This window comes from Mustelus asterias (genome assembly GCF_964213995.1).
Source record: "Mustelus asterias chromosome 26 unlocalized genomic scaffold, sMusAst1.hap1.1 SUPER_26_unloc_11, whole genome shotgun sequence".
Classification (NCBI taxonomy): domain Eukaryota; kingdom Metazoa; phylum Chordata; class Chondrichthyes; order Carcharhiniformes; family Triakidae; genus Mustelus; species Mustelus asterias.
The window spans coordinates 521758-541682 of record NW_027590078.1 but is presented as its reverse complement, the minus strand read 5'-3'; the positions used below and the strand labels follow the sequence as shown (position 1 = coordinate 541682).

Below are 19925 nucleotides of genomic sequence, written 5' to 3'. Positions count from 1 at the left end.
AACTATCTCTCACTGTTACGTACAGTACAATCTGAGGCTTCAGATAGAACTATCTCTCAGTGTTACGTACAGTACAATCTGAGGCTTCAGATAGAACTATCTCTCAGTGTTATGTACAGTACAATCAGAGGCGTCAGATAGAACTATCTCTCTGTGTTACGTACAGTACAACCTGAGGCTTCAGATAGAACTATCTCTGTGTTATGTACAGTACAATCAGAGGCGTCAGATAGAACTATCTCTCAGTGTTACGTATTTTATTATTAAATTTATCATTTTATTACCCAGAACTGAAGAGTCCCTTCTGCTGGATGAACATGGAATATCGAGGGGGGTGGGGTGTTTATTTGCGGTGGGGGTGAGGGTAGGGCGTGTGGGGCTGTCTCATACGGGGCACCGTCTGCGCCTTTAAAATAAAATCCAAAGTTACAACAGTTTTTTCCCCTCCTAATGTTTTCAGTGTAACTATGATCGGATGTCAGTGATTGGAATCAGTTTGTCAGATGGTAGCAGGCACAGCACAATTCTCCAGTAGAATAGGCCTTCTGGACAATCGCCGGGTAAACCCTTAACTATCAGGGGCGCAACAAGTCCGATAATACCCAGCCCCCCCTTCCCATTACCAGACAGCCCCACCCCCCCCCCCCCTCGACACCGCCCTCCAGCCCATGCTCCAATCCATTACTAATTAAAACTCTGTCTGTCTCCTCAAATTTACCATGTCCCAGCATCCACCGCACTCCGAGGTAATGAATTCCACAGATTCACCACCCATTGAGAGAAGTAATTTCTCCCCATGTCTGTTTTAAATCTGCTGCCCCTTTCCCGTAAGATGCCCTACATTGTTCTACACTGTGATTCCTGATAGGCTGCTTTATACCACTCCCACTACAGTGGCACAGTGGTTAGCACTGCTGCCTCACAGCGACAGGGACCTGGGTTCGATTCCCGGCTCGGGTCACTGTCTGTGTGGAGTCTGCACGTTCTCCCCGTGTCTGCATGAGCTTTCTCGGGGCGCTCCGGTTTCCTTCCAAAGTCCCATAGAAGTGCTCGTTAGGTACATTGGCCATGCTAAATACTCCCTCAGTGTTAACCAAACAGGCGCCGGAGTGTAGCAACTGTGGGATTTTCACAGTAACTTCATTGCAGTGTTAATGTAAGCCTACTTGTGACACGAATAAATAACCTTTATACTTATTCACTGATGCTTTAGTGCTAAACCTCCCGATACAATCAGCACTTGTTTACACTGCAAAAACAATCCCATTCCAAGAGATACATGGGAGAGTGAACATCGAAGGGCCTGTTCCTCTGCAGCACTTTTCTTTGTTCTTAAGGCATAAATATCTTTAAGCATGTTGATTTTGAAATAATTTTATCCAAGATTTAACATAAATCTGTCTTCTTCACATCAGGTTATGGATCTGACTTTTATGGTAAGAAAAACATCCTTCAGTTCAATTCCTGTTGTTCAACTCCTCCAAAACAGTCATGGGGGCGATGGGTTATTCACTCAGACATTTCCCTAAGATGCTTTTAATGTGATAATCCTTGGAAATTTAAACAGATAGTGAAAACATCATGACAGTTCAATGAATCCGATCACATTGTAGAATGACAAGACTAATATAACCTGCTGCCTGGCTAATTGGATTAGCTATGCTGCCTCACAGCACCAGGGACACAGGTTCGATTCCCGGCTTGCCTTACTGTCTGTGCGGAGTCTGCATGTTCTCCCCATGTCTGCATGGGTTTCCTCCGGCTGCTCCGGTTTCCTCCCACAGTCTGAAAAACGTGCTGTTAGGTGGATTGGCAATGCTAAAGTGTCCTTAGTGTCCACCGATGTACTGGATCGGTGGATTGGCCATTCCACATTGCCCCTTAGTGTCTACAGATGTACTGGATAGAACATAGAACATAGAACATTACAGCGCAGTACAGGCCCTTCGGCCCTCGATGTTGCGCCGACCAGTGAAACCAATCTAAAGCCCCTCTAAAATTCACTATTCCAATATCATCCATATGTTTATCCAATAACCATTTGAATGCTCTTAATGTTGACGAGTCCACTACTGCTGCAGGCAGGGCATTCCACGCCCTTACTACTCTCTGAGTGAAGAACCTACCTCTAACGTCTGTCCTATGTCTCTCACCCCTCAATTTAAAGCTATGTCCCCTCGTGCTAGCCAACACCATCCGAGGAAAAAGGCTCTCACTATCCACCCTATCTAATCCTCTGATCATCTTGTATGCCTCTATTAAGTCACCTCTTAACCTTCTCTCTAACGAAAACAACCTCAAGCCCCTCAGCCTTTCCTCATACGATGTTCCCACCATACCAGGCAACATCCTGGTAAATCTCCTCTGCACCCTTTCCAACACTTCCACATCTTTCCTATAATACGGCGACCAGAACTGTACGCAATACTCCAAATGCGGCCGCAACAGAGTTTTGTAGAGTTGCAGCATGACCTCCTGGCTCCGAAACTCAATCCCTCGACCAATAAAAGCTAACACACCGTACGCCTTCTTAACAACCCTATCACCCTGGGTGCCAACTTGCAGGGATCTATGCAGATGGACTCCCAGATCCCTCTGTTCATCCACACTACCAAGTATCTTACCATTAGCCCAGTCCTCTGTATTCCTGTTCCTCCTTCCAAAGTGATTCACCTCACACTTTTCCGCATTAAACTCCATTTGCCACCTCTCAGCCCAGCTCTGCAGTTTATCTATGTCCATCTGTAACCTGCCACTTCCCTCCGCACTGTCTACAACTCCACCGACTTTAGTGTCATCCGCAAATTTACTAATCCATCCTTCCACGCCCTCATCCAGGTCATTAATAAAAATGACAAACAGCAGTGACACAAAAACAGATCCTTTTGGTACAGCACTAGTAACTGAACTCCAGGATGAACATTTCCCATCAACCACCACCCTTTGTTTTCTTACAGCTAGCCAATTCCTGATCCAAACCACTAAATCACCCTCAATCCCATGTGTCCGTATTTTCTGCAAAAGCTTACCATGGGGAACCTTATCAAACGCTTTGCTGAAATCCATATACACCACATCAACCGCTTTACCCTCATCCACCTCTTTGGTCACCTTCTCAAAGAACTCAATAAGGTTTGTGAGGCACGACCTACCCTTCACAAAACTGTGCTGACTATCCCTAATCAAATTATTCCTTTCTCGGTGATTATAAATCCTATCTCTTATAATCCTTTCCAATACTTTGCCCACAACAGAAGTAAGGCTCACCGGTCTATAATTACCAGGGTTGTCCCTACTCCCCTTCTTGAACAAGGGGACAACATTTGCTATCCTCCAGTCTTCTGGCACTGTTCCTGTAGACAATGGCGACACAAAGATCAAAGCCAAGGGCTCTGCAATCTCCTCTCTAGCCTCCCAGAGAATCCTAGGATAAATCCCATTCGGCCCAGGGGACTTATCTATTTTTACCCTTTCCAGAATTGCTAACACCTCCTCCTTATGAACATCAATCCCATCCAGTCCAACAGCCTGCACCTCATATTTATCAAGGACGCGTAGTAGCTGTTCCTTGAACAAGTTCCACATTACAATTGTGCCCATCCCCTGCAGTTTCCTTCCCCAACCTATGCCAGCTAAATCTCGCCTAATCGCATCATAATTTCCTTTCCCCCAGCTATAACTCTTGCCCTTTGGTATATACCTATCCTTTTCCATTGCGAAAGTAAACGTAATCGAATTGTGGTCACTGTCACCAAAGTGCTCACCGACCTCCAAATCTAACACCTGGCCTGGTTCATTACCCAGTACCAAATCCAATGTGGCCTCGCCTCTTGTTGGTCTATCTACATCCAGTGTCAGGAAGCCTTCCTGCACACATTGGACAAAAACCGACCCCTCTAAAGTACTCGAACTATAGCTTTTCCAGTCAATATTTGTAAAGTTAAAGTCCCCCAGTACTACTACCCTGTTACTTTCGCTCCTATCCAAAATCATCTTTGCAATCTTTTCCTCTACATCTCTGGAACTTTTCGGAGGTCTATAAAAAACTCCCAACAGGGTGACCTCTCCTTTCCTGTTTCTAACCTCAGCCCAAACTACCTCAGTAGACGAGTCCTCATCAAATGTCCTTTCTGCCACCGTAATACTGTCCTTGACTAACAATGCCACACCTCCCCTTCTTTTATCACCTTCCCTGCACTTACTGAAACATCTAAACCCCGGAACCTGCAACAACCATTCCTGTCTCTGCTCTATCTATGTCTCCGAGATGGCCACAACATCGAAATCCCAGGTACCAACCCATGCTGCAAGCTCACCCACCTTATTCCGGATGCTCCTGGCGTTGAAGTATACACATTTCAAACCGCCTGCCTGCCTGCCAGTACACTCCTGCGACTCTGAAACCTCATCCATGACCTCACAACTCTCAACCTCCTGTACACCGGAGCTACAATTCAGGTACCCCGCCCCCCCCCCCCCCCCCCCGCTGAATTAGTTTAAACTCTCCCGAAGTGCATTAGCAAATTTCCCCCCCAAGATATTAGTACCCCTCTGGTTCAAGTGCAGACCATCCTGTTTGTAGAGGTCCCACCTACCCCAGAAAGTGCCTCAATTGTCCAGGTATCTGAATCCCTCCCTCCTGCACCATCCCTGTAACCACGTGTTCAACTGCTCTCTCTCCCTATTCCTCTCCTCACTATCACGTGGCACGGGTAACAAACCAGAGATAACAACTCTGTTTGTTCTAGCCCTAAGCTTCCACCCTAACTCCCTGAATTTCTGCCTTACATCCCCATCCCTTTTCCTACCTATGTCTTGAGTGCCTATGTGAACCACAACTTGGGGCTGGTCCCCCTCCCCCATAAGGGTATCGAAAACACGATCCGAGACATCGCGGACTCTGGCTCCTGGGAGGCAACACACCAACCGCGAGTCTCTCTCATTCCCGCAGAATCTCCTATCCGTCCCTTTAACTATGGAGTCCCCAATGACTAATCCTCTACTTCTCTCCCCCCTTCCCTTCTGAGCCACAAGGACAGACTCTGAGCCAGTGACCTGTACACCATGGCTTACCCCTGCTAAGTCGTCTACCCCAACAGCATCCAAAAGTGTACTATCCCCAATTTCTACGACATTTTTTGTTTCTCCCCCAACTTGGATGGCTCCCTGTACCTTGGTGCTGGATAGGTGGATGGGCCATTCTACATTGCCCCTTAGTGTCCACATATGTGCAGGTTAGGTGGATTGGCCATTCTACATTGCCCCTTAGTGTCCACAGATGTACTGGATAGGTGGATTGGCCATTCTACATTGCCCCCTAGTGTCCACAGATGTGCAGGTTAGGTGGATTGGCCATTCTACATTGCCCCTTAATGTCCACAGATGTCCGGGATAGCTGGATTGGCCATGCTAATTGCCCCTTAGTGTCCACAGATGTGCGGGTTAGGTGGATTGGCCATTCTACATTGCCCCTTAATGTCCACAGATGTCCGGGATAGCTGGATTGGCCATGCTAATTGCCCCTTAGTGTCCACAGATGTGCGGGTTAGGTGGATTGGCCATGCTAATTGCCCCTTACTGTCCAAAGATTTGCAGCTCAGGTGAATTGGTCATGCTAAATGTAGCACTCATACCACGATGAATCATAGAATTCTAGTGCAGAAGGAGGCCATTCAGCTCATCGAGTCTGCACCGGCCACAATGCCATCCAGACCCTATCCCTGCAACCCCATGCATTTACCCTAGCTAGTCTCCCTGACAATAAGGGCAATTTAGCATGGCCAATCCACCTAACCTGCATATCTTTGGACTGTGGGAGGAAACCGGAGCACCCGGAGGAAACCCACGCAGACACGGGGAGAACGTGCAAACTCCACACAGACAGTGGCCCGAGGCCAGGAATCGAACCCGGGTCCCTGGCGCTGTGACACCCCACGAAGTATCAATCTATTTCTGAATATCAAGATTTATTAATGTTGGAGGTACAGAGTGTGAGCAGAATAAGAAGATTTTAGGGCACCTTCGTGTTGAGCTGGGTCAGAGAACGGGGCTTTAAACATTTGAATTCAGTTTGTAAAATCTGGAAATAAGTCAGTGAAAATAGCGGTGAAGTTGATGGGTTGTTGTAAAAACCTGACCAGTTCACTGATGTACTTCGGGAGAGGTCCTTACCCAGGCTCAGCTCTACGTGACTCCAGCCCCACACCAATGTGGTTGACTCAACTGTCCTCTGAAGTGACTGAGTCAGCCCTGTGGTTCTAAGAAAGCTCCAACGATGAATGTCCAAGGATGGACACTAAAGTCAGCAATGCCCACACACTGAGAATGAACAATACTGATTTTGGCACGACACATCGGTTATGTTACACCACACTAAGGGCCTCATGGTCTGATTTGCCAGCGGGATAAAGCCTCAGAACAGCAGGTTGTGTCGTGTCCAAAGATGTGCAGGTTGGGTGGATTGGCCATGCTGAATTGCCCCTTAGTGTCCAAAGATGAGAAGGACAGGTGGATTAACCATGCTAACTTGTCCCTTAGTGTCCAAAGATATGGAGGATCGGTTGATTGGCCATGTTAAATTGCCTTAACGGCGCGAAAACTTGGTAAAGTCAGGTGTGAGGCGATTAGTACAATCCGTGCAGATGTCCACTTTACCCAGTCCCGAAAATGGCCACGATCCGAACCGCGCCCGAAATGGGTGATGCATTTAAATTGACTTAATGAGCTGGATGCCCAATCGTACCTGCATTTCCCCCCTTACCATCGCGTTCGCCCGTCCAGATTCGGCGCGGAACAGATGTGCTCGGCAAAGGTCTGTTTCGGGCAGTCCAGCTCTGAGGAGGTAAGGTCAGAGCTTCTGGCGGCTCTCTGACTCAGATCAGTGGTGGGGGGAGAGGGGGGTGGGAGTGCGGGATGCCGGAGGTGGATCAGATCATTCTCTGGTCATGGGGGGAGGGGAGGGAGGTGGATCAGATCATTCTCTGGTCATGGGGGGAGGGGAGGGAGGTGGATCAGATCATTCTCTGGTCATGGGGGGAGGGGAGGGAGGTGGATCAGATCATTCTCTGGTCATGGGGGGAGGGGAGGGAGGTGGATCAGATCATTCTCTGGTCATGGGGGGAGGGGAGGGAGGTGGATCAGTTCATTCTCTGGTCATGGGGGAGGGGAGGGAGGTGGATCAGATAATTCTCTGGTGAAGGGGGCACTCCCACTTTTCGCTCCCAGGCCACTTTATCCGCTTGTTGCTGCCCGGGAGCGATGTGACAGGGGCGCCCATTTCAGATGTATTTCTCACTGCGCACGCGCAGTTCAGAGCTCCGATCGGAGTTGCAGCGTTTCGAGAGCGAGAAGCCCCGCCCACAGAGCGATTCAGACTCACAATGTTTTTTCCGGTTGAAGTGCGTCTGGGGCCCCGGAGAACAGATTTCCAAGTCGGATCTGAATTGCGTCCAGATTCAGCGCTTGGAATCAAAATGGGAAAATCGGGCCCTTATTGTGCAAAGGTGTACAGGTTAGGGGGATTGGCCATGCTAAATTGCCCCTTAGTGTCCAAAGACATGCTGGTCAGGTGCATTGGCCATGCTAAATTCTCCCTAAGTACATGCGAACAGGTTCCGGAGTGTACTGACTTGGGGATTTTCACAGTGGATTCAGAGATTTACAGCATGGAAACAGGCCCTTTGGCCCAACTTGTCCACACATCCCAGTTTTCACCAATAAGCTCGTCCCAATTGCCCGCATTTGGCCCATATCCCTTTATACCCATAGAAATCATAGAATCCCTAATGTGCAGAAGGAGGCCATTTGGCCCATCGTGTCTGCACCAATCACAATCCCACCCAGACCCTATCCCTGTAACCCCACACATTTATCATGCTAGTCCACCTGACACTAAGGGGCAATTTACTATGGCCAATCAACCTAACCTACTCACCTTCGGACTGTGGAAGGGAACTGTAGCACCCGGAGGAAACCCACGCAGACACGGGGAGAACGTGCAGACTCCACACAGACAGAGACCTGAGGCTGGAATGGAACCCGGGTGCCTGCCGCTGTGAGGCAGCAGTGCCAACCACTGTGCCACCGTGCAGCCCATCTTACCCATGTAACTGTCTAAATGCTTTTTGAAAGGCAAAATTGTACCCGCCTCCACTACTGCCTCTGGCAGCTCGTTTGCAATAAGTGACGTTTCAACAAAATTAACTTAATTGCAGCGTTAATATAAGCCTACTTGTGACCAATACATAAACTTTAATCTGTAAACGGTGCCATCTTTGATGAAGAGTAAGATAAAAGCAAAATACCGCGGATGCTGGAATCTGAAATTAAAACAGGAAATGCTGGAAAAACTCAGTAGGTCCGACAGCATCTGTGGGGAGAGAATAGAGCAAATGTTTCAACTCTGGATGACCCTTCGTCAGACTCAAAGCGTTGTCTCGATTCTCTCTTCTGTCTGTGTGGAGTTTGCACATTCCCTCCGTGTCTGTGTGGGTTTCCTCCGGGTGCTCCGGTTTCCTCCCGCAGTCCAAAGATCTGCAGGTTTGGTGGATCGACCATGATAAATCACCACTTAGTGTCAGGGGGACTAGCAGGGTAAATATGTGGGGTTACGGGGATAGGGCCTGGGTGGGATTGTTGTTGGTGTAGGCTCGATGGGCCAAATGGCCTCCTTCTGCACTGTAGGGATTCTATGATTCACAGATGCTGTCAGACCTGCTGAGATTTTCCAGTATTTTCTGTTTTTGATAAAGTTATACCTCCCAAAGTAAACAGACAGTGGAAACAGAAGGTCCCTTATTTCATAACAAAATGGTGATTTTCGAACCACTGCCCAGAATCGACAGTCAGAAAAGGAACTTTGCTGTTAAATTAAAGTACTGTGTTCAGTGACGCACGTTAAAATAATCTGGGTCAAATACCTTCAATTCACAATTTTGATTACACAATAAGGATTACACAATATTGATTCCACAATAATGATTACACAATAAGGATTACACAATATTTATTACACAATAAGGATTACACAACATTGATTACACAATATTGATTACACAGTATTGATTACACAACATTGATTACACAATATTAATTACACAACATTGATTACACAGTTATGATTACACAACATTGATTACACAATATTAATTACACAACATTGATTACACAGTTATGATTACACAACATTGATTACACAATATTAATTACACAACATTGATTACACAGTTATGATTACACAACATTGATTACACAATATTACAAAGAACACAGAACAAAACAGCACAGGAACCAGCCCTTCGGCCTCCAAGTCCACGCCGCTCCCTGGTCCAAACTAGACCATTCTTTTGTATCCCTCCATTCCCACTCCGTTCATGTGGCTGACCAGATAAGTCATAATCGTTCCCAGTGTATCCGCCTCCACCACTTTGCCCGGCAGCGCATTCCAGGCTCCCACCACCCTCTGTGTAAAATACGTCCTTCTGATATCCGTGTTAAACCTTCCCCCTCTCACCTTGAACCTATGACCCCTCGTGAACGTCACCACCGACTTGGGAAAATGCTTCCCACGGTTCACCCTAACTTTGCCTTTCATAATTTTATACACCTCGATTAGGTCACCCCCCATCCTCCGTCTTTCTAGTGAGAACAACCCCAGTTTACACAATCTCTCCTTATAACTAAGCCCTTCCATACCAGGAAACATCCTGGTAAACCCTTCCATACCAGGCAACATCCTGGTAAACCTCCAAAGCCTCCACGTCCTTCTGGTAGTGTGGCGAACGGAACTAGGTGCAGTATTCCAAATGCGGCTGAACCAACGTTCCATACAACTGCAACATCAGACCCCAACTTTTATACTCTATGCCCCATCCTATGAAGGCAAGCATGCCATATGCCTAATTCACTACCTTCTCCACCTGTGACGTCACCTTCAAGGATCTGTGGACTTGCACACCCAGGTCCCTCTGCGTATCTACACCCTTTATGGTTCTGCCATTTATCGTATAGCTCCCCCCGACGTTAGTTCTACCAAAATGCATCATTTCGCATTCATCTGGATTGAACTCCATCTGCCATTTCTTTGCCCAAATTTCCAGCCTATCTATATCCTTCTGTAGCCTCTGACAACGTTCCTCACTATCTGCAAGTCCAGCCATTTTCGTGTCGTCCGCAAAGTTACTGATCACCCCAGTTACACCTTCTTCCAGATCGTTTATATATATATATATATATATATATATATATATATATATCACAAACAGCAGAGGTCCCAATACAGAGCCCTGCGGAACACCACTAGTCACAGGCATGGAGCCGGAAAAAGACCCTTCCACTACCACCCCTCTGTCTTCTGTGACCAAGCCAGTTCTCCACCCATCTAGCCACTCCCCCTTTATCCCGTGAGATCCAACATTTTGCACCAACCTACTATGAGGGACTTTGTCAAACGCTTTACTAAAGTCCATATAGACGACATCCACGGCCCTTCCATCGTCAACCATTCTCGTCACTTCTTCAAAAACCTCCACCAGGTTAGTGAGGCATGACCTCCCTCTCACAAAACCATGCTGACTATCGTTAAGGAGTTTATTCCTTTCTAAATGCGCATACATCCTATCTCTAAGAATCCTCTCCAACAACTTCCCTACCACGGACGTCAAGCTCACCGGCCTATAATTTCCCGGGTTATCCTTCCTACCCTTCTTAAATAACGGGACCACATTAGCTATCCTCCAATCCTCTGGGACCTCACCTGTATCCAGTGACGACACAAAGATTTGCGTCAGAGGCCCAGCGATTTCATCTCTCGTCTCCCTGAGCAGCCTTGGATAGATTCCATCAGGCCCTGGAGATTTGTCAGTCTTTATATTCCCTAAAAAACCTAACACTTCCTCCATTGTGATGGAGATTTTCTCTAACGGGTCAACAGTCCCGCCGAGACACTCCCAGTCAACACATCCATTTCCTTTGTGAATACCGACGCACTGCATTCATTTAGGATCTCCCCTACTTCTTTGGCCTCCAAGCATAATTCCCCACTTTTGTCCCTGAGGGGTCCGATTTTTTTTCTCTGACAACCCTTTTGCTCCTAACGTATGAATAAAATGCCTTGGGATTCTCCTTAATCCTATCTGCCAAGGACATTTCGTGACCTCTTTTTTCCCTTCTAATTGCTCGTTTGAATTCTTTCCTACTTTCTTTGTATTCCTCCAGAGCTCCCTCCGTTTTTAGCTGCCTGGACCAACATACGCCTCTCTTTTCTTTTTCACCAATCCCTCAATTTCCCTGGTTCTCCACGGTTCTCGAATCCGACCCTTCCTGTCCTTCTTTTTTACAGGCACAGGCCTATCCTGCAGCCCTAACAACTGTTCCTTAAAAGACTCCCACATGCCAGATGTGGATTTACCCTCAAACAGCCTCTCCCAATCACCAGCTGTCAATTTCTGCCTGATCCCAATAAAGTTAGCCTTCCCCCAATCCAACACCTTACCCTTGGGACACCACTCATCATTTTCCATCACTATCCTGTAGCTAACAGAATTGTGGTCACTATTTGCCACATGTTCCCCTACCAAAACTTTGAAAACCTGACCGGGCTCAATCCCCAGTACTCGGTCCAGTCTCGCCCCCTCTCTAGTCGGGCGATCTGCATATTGTTCCAAAGAACCTTCCTGTACACATTTTACAAATTCCTCCCCATTCAGACTCCCAGCCCTACGCGATTTCCATTCTATACCAGGGAAATTGAAGTCTCCCACTACAACAACCCTATTTTTCCTGCACATATCCATTCTCTCCTGACATTTCCGTTCTTCCACTTCCCTTGGCCTGTTGGGGGGCCTGCAGTATACCCCCAACATAGTGACAGCTCCATTCCTGTTGCTGAGCTCCACCCACAGTGACTCGTTACACGACCCCTCTGAATTGTCCTCCCTCTGCACCGCTGTAATATGCTCTCCAACTAATACTGCTACTCCCCCACCTCTTTTGGTCCCTCCTCTGTCTCGCCTAAAACACTTGTACCCCGGAATATTCAGAATATTGATTCCACAACTTTGATTACACAGTGTTGATTACAGTACTTTGATCACACAGTATTGATTACATAATATTGATTACACAACATTGATTACACAACTTTGATTACACAGTATTGATTACACAACATTGATTACACAATATTGATTACACAACATTGATTACACAACATTGATTACACAATATTGATTACACAACATTGATTACACAACATTGATTACACAATATTGATTACACAACATTGATTACACAACATTGATTACACAATACTGATTGTACAATATTTATTGCACAATATTGATTTCACAACATTGCTTACACAATACTGATTACACAATAATAGCCATCAAGAGTATAGAAACACAGAGGGACCTCGGTGTGCAAGTCCACAAATCCTTGAAGGTGGCAGTAGATTTGGGGATGGTGGTGAAGAAGGAATATGGTATGCTTTCCTTGATTGGACGGGGTATAGAGTATAAAAGCTGGAGTCTGATGTGGCAGTTGTACAGAACGCTGGTTAGAACAAAGAACAAAGAACAGTACAGCACAGGAAACAGGCCCTTCGGCCCTCCAAGCCTGTGTCGCTCCTTGGTCCAACTAGACCAATCGTTTGTATCCCTCCATTCCCAGGCTGCTCATGTGACTATCCAGGTAAGTCTTAAACGAGGTCAGCGTGACTGCCTCCACCACCCTACTTGGCAGCGCATTCCAGGCCCCCACCACCCTCTGTGTAAAAAATGTCCCTCTGATGTCTGAGTTATACTTCGCCCATCTCAGCTTGAGCCCGTGACCCCTCGTGATCGCCACATTTGGAGTACTGCATCCAGTTCTGGTCGCCGCACTACCAGAAGGACGTGGAGGGTTTAGACAGAGTGCAGAGAAGGTTTGCCAGGATGTTGCCTGGTATGGAGGGTCTTAGCTATGGGGGGAGATTTGGTAAACTGGACTTGTTCTCCCTGGAAAGACGGAGAATGAAGGGAGACCTAATAGAGGTGTACAAAATTATGAAGGGTATAGATAGGGTGAACAGTGGGAAGCTTTTTCCCAGGTCGGAGGTGACGATCACGAGGGGTCACGGGCTCAAGGTGAGAGCAGCGAGGTATAACTCAGATATCAGAGGGATGTTTTTTACACAGAGGGTGGTGGGGGCCTGGAATGCGCTGCCAAGTAGGGTGGTGGAGGCAGACACGCTGGCATCATTTAAGACTTACCTGGATAGTCACATGAGCAGTCTGGGAATGGAGGGATACAAACGAATGGTCTCGTTGGACCAAGGAGCGGCACAGGCTTGGAGGGCCGAAGGGCCTGTTTCCTGTGCTGTACTGTTCTTTGTTCTTTGTACTCGAACAGGTGCCGGAGTGTGGTGACTATGGGATTTTCACAACGTCATTGCTGTGCTAATGTAAGCCTACATGTGACACTAATAAATAAACTTATCTCAAACAATGACGAGACAGAGTACAGGAATGAGATAGGGAATCTGGTGAACTGGTGCAGCCACAGTAATCCCTCCCTCAATGTCAGCAAAATGAAGGAGATTGTCATCGACTTCAGGAAGCGTAAAGGAGAACATGCCCCTGTCTACATCAATGGGGACGAAGTAGAAAGGGTCAAGAACTTCAAGTTTTTAGTGTCCAGAACACCAACAACCTGTCCTGATCCCCACATGCCGACACTCGAGTTCAGAAAGCCCACCAACGCCTCTTACTTTCTCAGAAGACTGAGGAAATTTGGCATGTCAGCTGCGAATCTCAGTAACTTTTACAGATGCATTCTTTCTGGTTGGGTCACAGCTTGGTATGTCTCCTGCTCTGCCCAAGACTGTAAGGAACTACAAAAGGTTTTGAATGTAGCCCAATCCATCACGCAAACCAGCCTGGCATCCATTGACTCTGTCTATACTTCCCGCTGTCTCGGCAACGCATCCAGCATTATTAAGGACCCCACGTACCCCGGACATTCTCTCTTCTACCTTCTTTCTTCGGGAAAAAGATACAAAAATCTGAGGTCACGTACCAATCGACTAAAGAACAGCTTCTTCTCTGCTGCTGTCAGACTTTTGAATTGACTTATCTCGCATTTAGTTGATCTTTCTCTGCACCCGAGCTATGACTGTGACACTACATTCTGCACTCTCTCCTTTCCTTCTCTATGTTTTGTCTGTATAGCGCGCAAGAAACAATACTTTTCATTATATATTAATAAATGTGACAATAATAAGTCAAATGAAAATAAACTGAAAATTAAGCTCACATCAATTTAGTGAAGCCCTTTCAGTCCCAGCAAGTCATTTGCAGTTGTCTTATTTACCAAACGGTCGCTACTTATCCGTTTGAGACATTAATATTCAAAAGAAAACAAGAATAAATGACCTTCTTGTTGCCAGGATCTGAGATTTAGTGTTGATCTAAAAGGTAACTAAGTAAAAAGAAAGGTAATTCGACAAGAAAACCAGATGAATGGGAAATCGAATAGCTTTTTCCATAATTCACACAGACCCATAATTTGCAAAATCGTGGTTACATGATGCAGTCATATAACAATGTGAATTTTAAATTGTATCTCTGCAAATCATCTTAATTTGGATTGCTCATCCACACAGACCACGATTCCAGCTATGGAAACTCTTTTAATTCATATCATTCATTCTCTTTCTCTATATTTGTTTACCCAACAATAATAAGATCAGATAGTCTGAGACTAGGTGACACAGTGGTTAGTGCTGCTCCCTCACAGCGCCAGAGACCAGGGTTCGCTTCCCGGCTTGGGTCACTGTCTGTGCGGAGTCTGACTGTTGTCCCCCATGTCATAGAGTCAGAGAGGTTTACAGCATGGAAACAGGCCCTTCAGCCCAACTGGTCCATGCCACCTTTTTTTAACCACTTAGCTACTCCCAATTGCCTGCATTTGGCGCATATCCTTCTATACCCATCTTACCCATGTAACTGTCTAAATGCTGCTTAAAAGACAAAATTGTATCCGCCTCTGCTACTGCCTCTGGCAGCTTCTTCCAGACATTCACCGCCCTCTGTGTGAAAAAATTGTCCCTCTGGGCATTTTTGCATCTCTCTCCTCTCACCTTAAAGCTATGTCCTCTACTTTAGGAGTCCCCTACCTTCGGGAAAAGATGTGGACTATCTAGCATCTCATAATTTTATAGATCTCTTAAGATCACCCCGAAGCACCCGACGGTCCAGGGAAAAAAGTCCCAGTCTATCCAAACTCTCCGTGTAACTCAAACCATCAAATCCCGGTAGCATCCCAGTAAATCTTTTCTGCACTCTTTCTAGTTTAATAATATCCTTTCTCTCATAAAGTTTGAAGTGACTTCACACAGCGGATAGACTGGGTTTGCTTGGATTAAGACTGGGAGCGATCGATGGTAAATAAATACCTTGTTTTCTGTAGTCTCTTGAGGATGCACTGTCAGAGACCACCCATGGGTAACAAAGGTAAAACCATAACTCGACTAATCTGTCCACGAAACAGCTCTCACTGAACTAATTCAAATAATTGTCAGTGACATGTTGTTACGAAGCTTACAGGTGAAAGCTGTGAAATCTACACATTTCTCCCTTTCTAATTCTAACTGGTATTGTGTGATCCCTTTACAGGCTGTCTCTCCTCAAGTGAATGTCCCAAGGGCTGTACAGGCACTCAGGGGAAATGTGTGTATACCGATTATGACTGAGGCCAAATGGATAATTTGCCCGTAAGTGGATCACTTGACACGTTGCCTGGAGAAAGAATATATTGAGTTTGTGGCTAACTCAGCCCAGCAGCTGTTGAGTGGCATGTACGCGTGACCTGATCGCGTTGAGAATGTTTGGTGCTTATTGGTCAGGGATAGAAATGGTAAATTGGAAAGCGTGTTGAAGAGTCAATAGAAACATAGAGACTGGAAGCAGGTATCGGCCACTCGGCCCCTCGAACCTGCTCTGCCATTCTTTTTGATCATGGCTGATCATCGAATTAAATATCCTGATCCCCCCCTTCCCCCCCATATCCCATGATCCCTTTAGCCCCAAGAGCTTTATCTAATTTATTCTTGAAAGCACACATGCTTTGGCCTCAACTACATTCTGTAGTAATGAGTTCCACACATTCAGCACCCTCTGGGTGAAGACATTTCTCCTCAACTCAGTTCCAAAAGGTTTATCCTTATCCTCAAACAATGTCCCCTGGTTCTGGACTCTCCCACCATCGGGAAAATTCTTTCTGAACCTACCCTGTCTAATCCTATTAGAATTTTACAGGTTTCTATGAGATCCCGTCACACTTTTCTAAACTCCATTGAATCTAATCCTAACAAATTTAGTCTCTCTTCATATGACAGGTCTGCCATCCCAGGGATCAGCCTGGTAAACCTTCACTGCACTCCCTCTATAGGAAGGGCATCCTTCCTCAGATAAGGATACCAAAACTGCACACAATACTCCAGGTGAGGCCTTACCCATGCCCTATACAATTGCATCAAAACATCCCAATCCCTATACTCAAATCCTCTCGCTATGAAGGCCAACATGCCATTTACCTTCTTTACTGCCTGCTGTACCTGCGCGCTTACTTTCAGAAACTGATGCACGAGGATGCCAAGGTCTCGCTAAGTATCTATCTCTCTCAATTTACACCCATTCAAATAATAATCTGCCTTCCTACATTTGCTATCATTTGGATAACCTCGCATTTATCCACATTATATTGCATCTTCCATGCCGATACCCACACTCTCAGCCGATAGAAATCACGCTGAAGCATCTCTGCATTCTCCTCACAGCTCACCCTCCCACCCAACTTTACATCATCTGCAAATTTGGTGATAATATATTCAGTTCCCACTTCGAAATCATTAGCAAATAATGTGAACAGTTGGGGTCCGTGCATAGATACCTGCTGAACCCCACGAGTCACTGACTGCCGATCCGACAAAGACCCATTTATGCCAAATCTTTGCTTTCTATCTGCTTAACCAGCTTTCTATCCATGTGAAGACATTATCCGCAATCCCATGTGCTTTAAGTTTACATCTTAGTCTGCTATGTGAGACCTTGTCGATAGCCTTCTAAAAGTTTAAACAAACCACATCCAATGGACGCACTAATGAGCATTTTAATTCCATATGTGACATGGGCCGCGTAAGGGCACAGTGGTGAGCACTGCTGCCTCACAGCTTCAGTGACCTGGGTTCAATTCCCAACTTGGGTCACTGTATAGCAACCCAGTGGACACAAGCTAAGAATCCCAGTCAGAAAGACATGCTGGTTAGGTGCATTGGCCATGCTAAATCCTCCCTCAGTTTACCCGAACAGGCACCAGAGTGTGGCGCCGAGGGGATTTTCACAATAACTTCATTGCAGTGTTAATGGAAACCCATGTGAAACTGATGAATAAACTTCTAATTTTAAAAGTATTGTTTTTGCACGCTATACAAAGCATACCGGACATAGAGAAGGGAAGGAGAGGGTGCAGAATGTAGTGTTACAGTCATAGCTCGGGTTTAGAGAAAGATCAACTTAATATGACAGAAGGCCGGCAATGCAGAAAGAGACCATTCAGCCCATCGAGCCTGTACCGACACCAATCTCACCCAAGCCCGATCACCGTCACCCTACATATCCCTGCTAATTCCTCTGACATGAAGTGGCAATTTACCATTGCCAATCCACCTAACATTCACATCTCTAGACTGCGGGAGGAAACCGGAGCACCCAGAGGAAACCCACGCAGACACGGGCAGAACATGCAAACTGCAGACTGACAGTGACCCAAGGCTGGAATTGAACTGAGACCCTGGCTCTGTGAAGGAGCAGTGCTAATTTCTGTACCATATGAGGTAGGCTCATTCAAAACGCTGATGGCAGCAGGGAAGAAGCTGTTCTTGAGTTGGTTTGCACGTGATCTAAGACTTTTGTATCTTTTTTCCCGACAGAAGAATGTGGAAGAGAGAATGTCCGGGGCGCATGGGGTCCTAGATTATGCTGGCTGCTTTTCCGAGGCAATGAGCAGTGTAGCCAGTGTCAGTAGATGGCAGGCTGGTTTGCGTGATGGACTGGGCTACATTCACGACCCTTTGTAGTTTACATGCAGCTGTTGTTGTATGGTGAACATTTGATTTGGTTGATTTGATATTTGGGGCAGCACGGTGGCACAGTGGTTATCACTGCTGCTTCACAGCACCAGGGACCCGGGTTCAATTCTGGTCTCAGGTCACTGACTGTGTGGAGTTGGCACATTCTCCCTGTGTCTGCGTGGGAATCAGCCGAGTGCTCCGGTTTCCTCCCACAGTCCAAAGATGTGTGGGTTAGGTTGATTGGCCATGCTAAATTGACCCTAGTGTCAGGGGAATTAGCAGGGATATGTGGGGTTATGGGAATAGGGCCTGGGTGGGATTGTGGTCGGTGCAGACTTGATGGACCGAATAGCCTCCTTCTGCACTCCAGGGATTCTGTGATTTGATGTTTAACACAGAAGTGAATTTGAAACATTATTTCTGTTTTCCTCCCCAGACAAACACGTTCTTTCCTGGCTGGTCTTTCGGGACGTGGTTGTTGTTTCCGCTTAGAATCTGCTCCAGCACTTGATGTAACATCAATCCAGTAGTTGTATCAGCAGTAACACCGGAGATATCATTGTAGAGGACATCAACTCAATTCCTGCGAGCTTCATTGCAGCTGAATATCACATGAAGCAACTAGAGCGGCATCACCTTCTGAGAAATGAAGACCAGAGTGCGATTGTAAACTATCAACATTGTTAAAATCTTAAGGAGACATTCGACCTCCGGCATTTGTTGAAACTTATTTTTGTAAAAGTCTTTGAAGAACAATGAGCCAAACTGTCGTGGAAACTGCATTTTATTTCAGGATTTGAATATTTCAAGCAGCCTCATTGTAAGGTATACTAGTTCCTCAACAGAAAACAGAAGATTCATTCCTGAAACATTCCACTGTGCATCACATCATTGAGCTGACAGCAAATTAGCATCATGACATTGCTGTTTTAACGGGGGAATCTGGCCGAAAAATATCTTATCTATAATGTCGTGCGGAATAAAAAAAGACATTCCTTCTCATTTTAAATATCGCCATTCTGTGAAACATGGGAGCTAAAAAAACATAGCACGGGAGTTATTCATGACGATGCTTTGTCCGTCAGGCTCCCTTCTCATTTCTCATTCTGAAACCATCCAGTAAATCCCGGCGGCCACATGATGGTTTTGCCTTGTTAAATGTTGCATTATTTTGGGTTGAATGGAATCCAGTGGTTCAGTTCCGTTTTTGCATTGGCTTCAAGCGGATCGAGTTTACACAGCTTCACATTCCATGGCATGACTTGAGCTGAGCTCAAAGCAGGTTGGACGGTTGAGTTCAGTTGAACGCTAAGATGTCACAGTAACTTCATTGCAATGTTAATGTAAGCCTACTTGAGACACTGATAAATAAACTTTTAAACGAACATTTTTATAAAAGACAACCATTCTTGATTAGTTCCCTGCACCCTAACAGCCTCTCCACCTACAGGGAAACATCTACACTCGAGATACAGAATTTCAGTGACTCCCTATTCACAGGATAATATATCGACATATCGATTGTCGTCCTTCAGAACTTTTCCATTCACAGAGATGTACATTCTAAATATGTCTCTGTGCGCATCTCTATCCACACCTCCCATCTCTACACCCTAGATCTGACTGTAACATTCAGCACCCTCTCCTTTCTCTGGAATCATAGAAACCCTACAGTGAAGAAAGAGGCCATTCGGCCCATCGAGTCTGCATTGACAACAATCCCACCCGGGTCCTATCCCCATAGTCCCAAATATTTACCCTGCTAATCCCTCGAACCTACATATCCCAGGACACTAAGGGGCAATTTATCATTGCC

The 19925-nt window shown here is 46.1% G+C and overlaps 1 long non-coding RNA gene across 1 annotated transcript in view; it reads left to right on the top strand.

Moving 5' to 3' along the window:
- LOC144482093 (uncharacterized) overlaps positions 1-19503 on the top strand; it is a 71205-nt gene extending 51702 nt beyond the window's left edge. Inside the window, exons 4-5 of the long non-coding RNA XR_013495852.1 lie at positions 15654-15751; positions 18546-19503. This is a non-coding gene — a long non-coding RNA (uncharacterized LOC144482093). The remainder of the gene's footprint in view (positions 1-15653; positions 15752-18545) is intronic.
- The last annotated feature ends 422 nt before the right edge of the window (positions 19504-19925 follow it).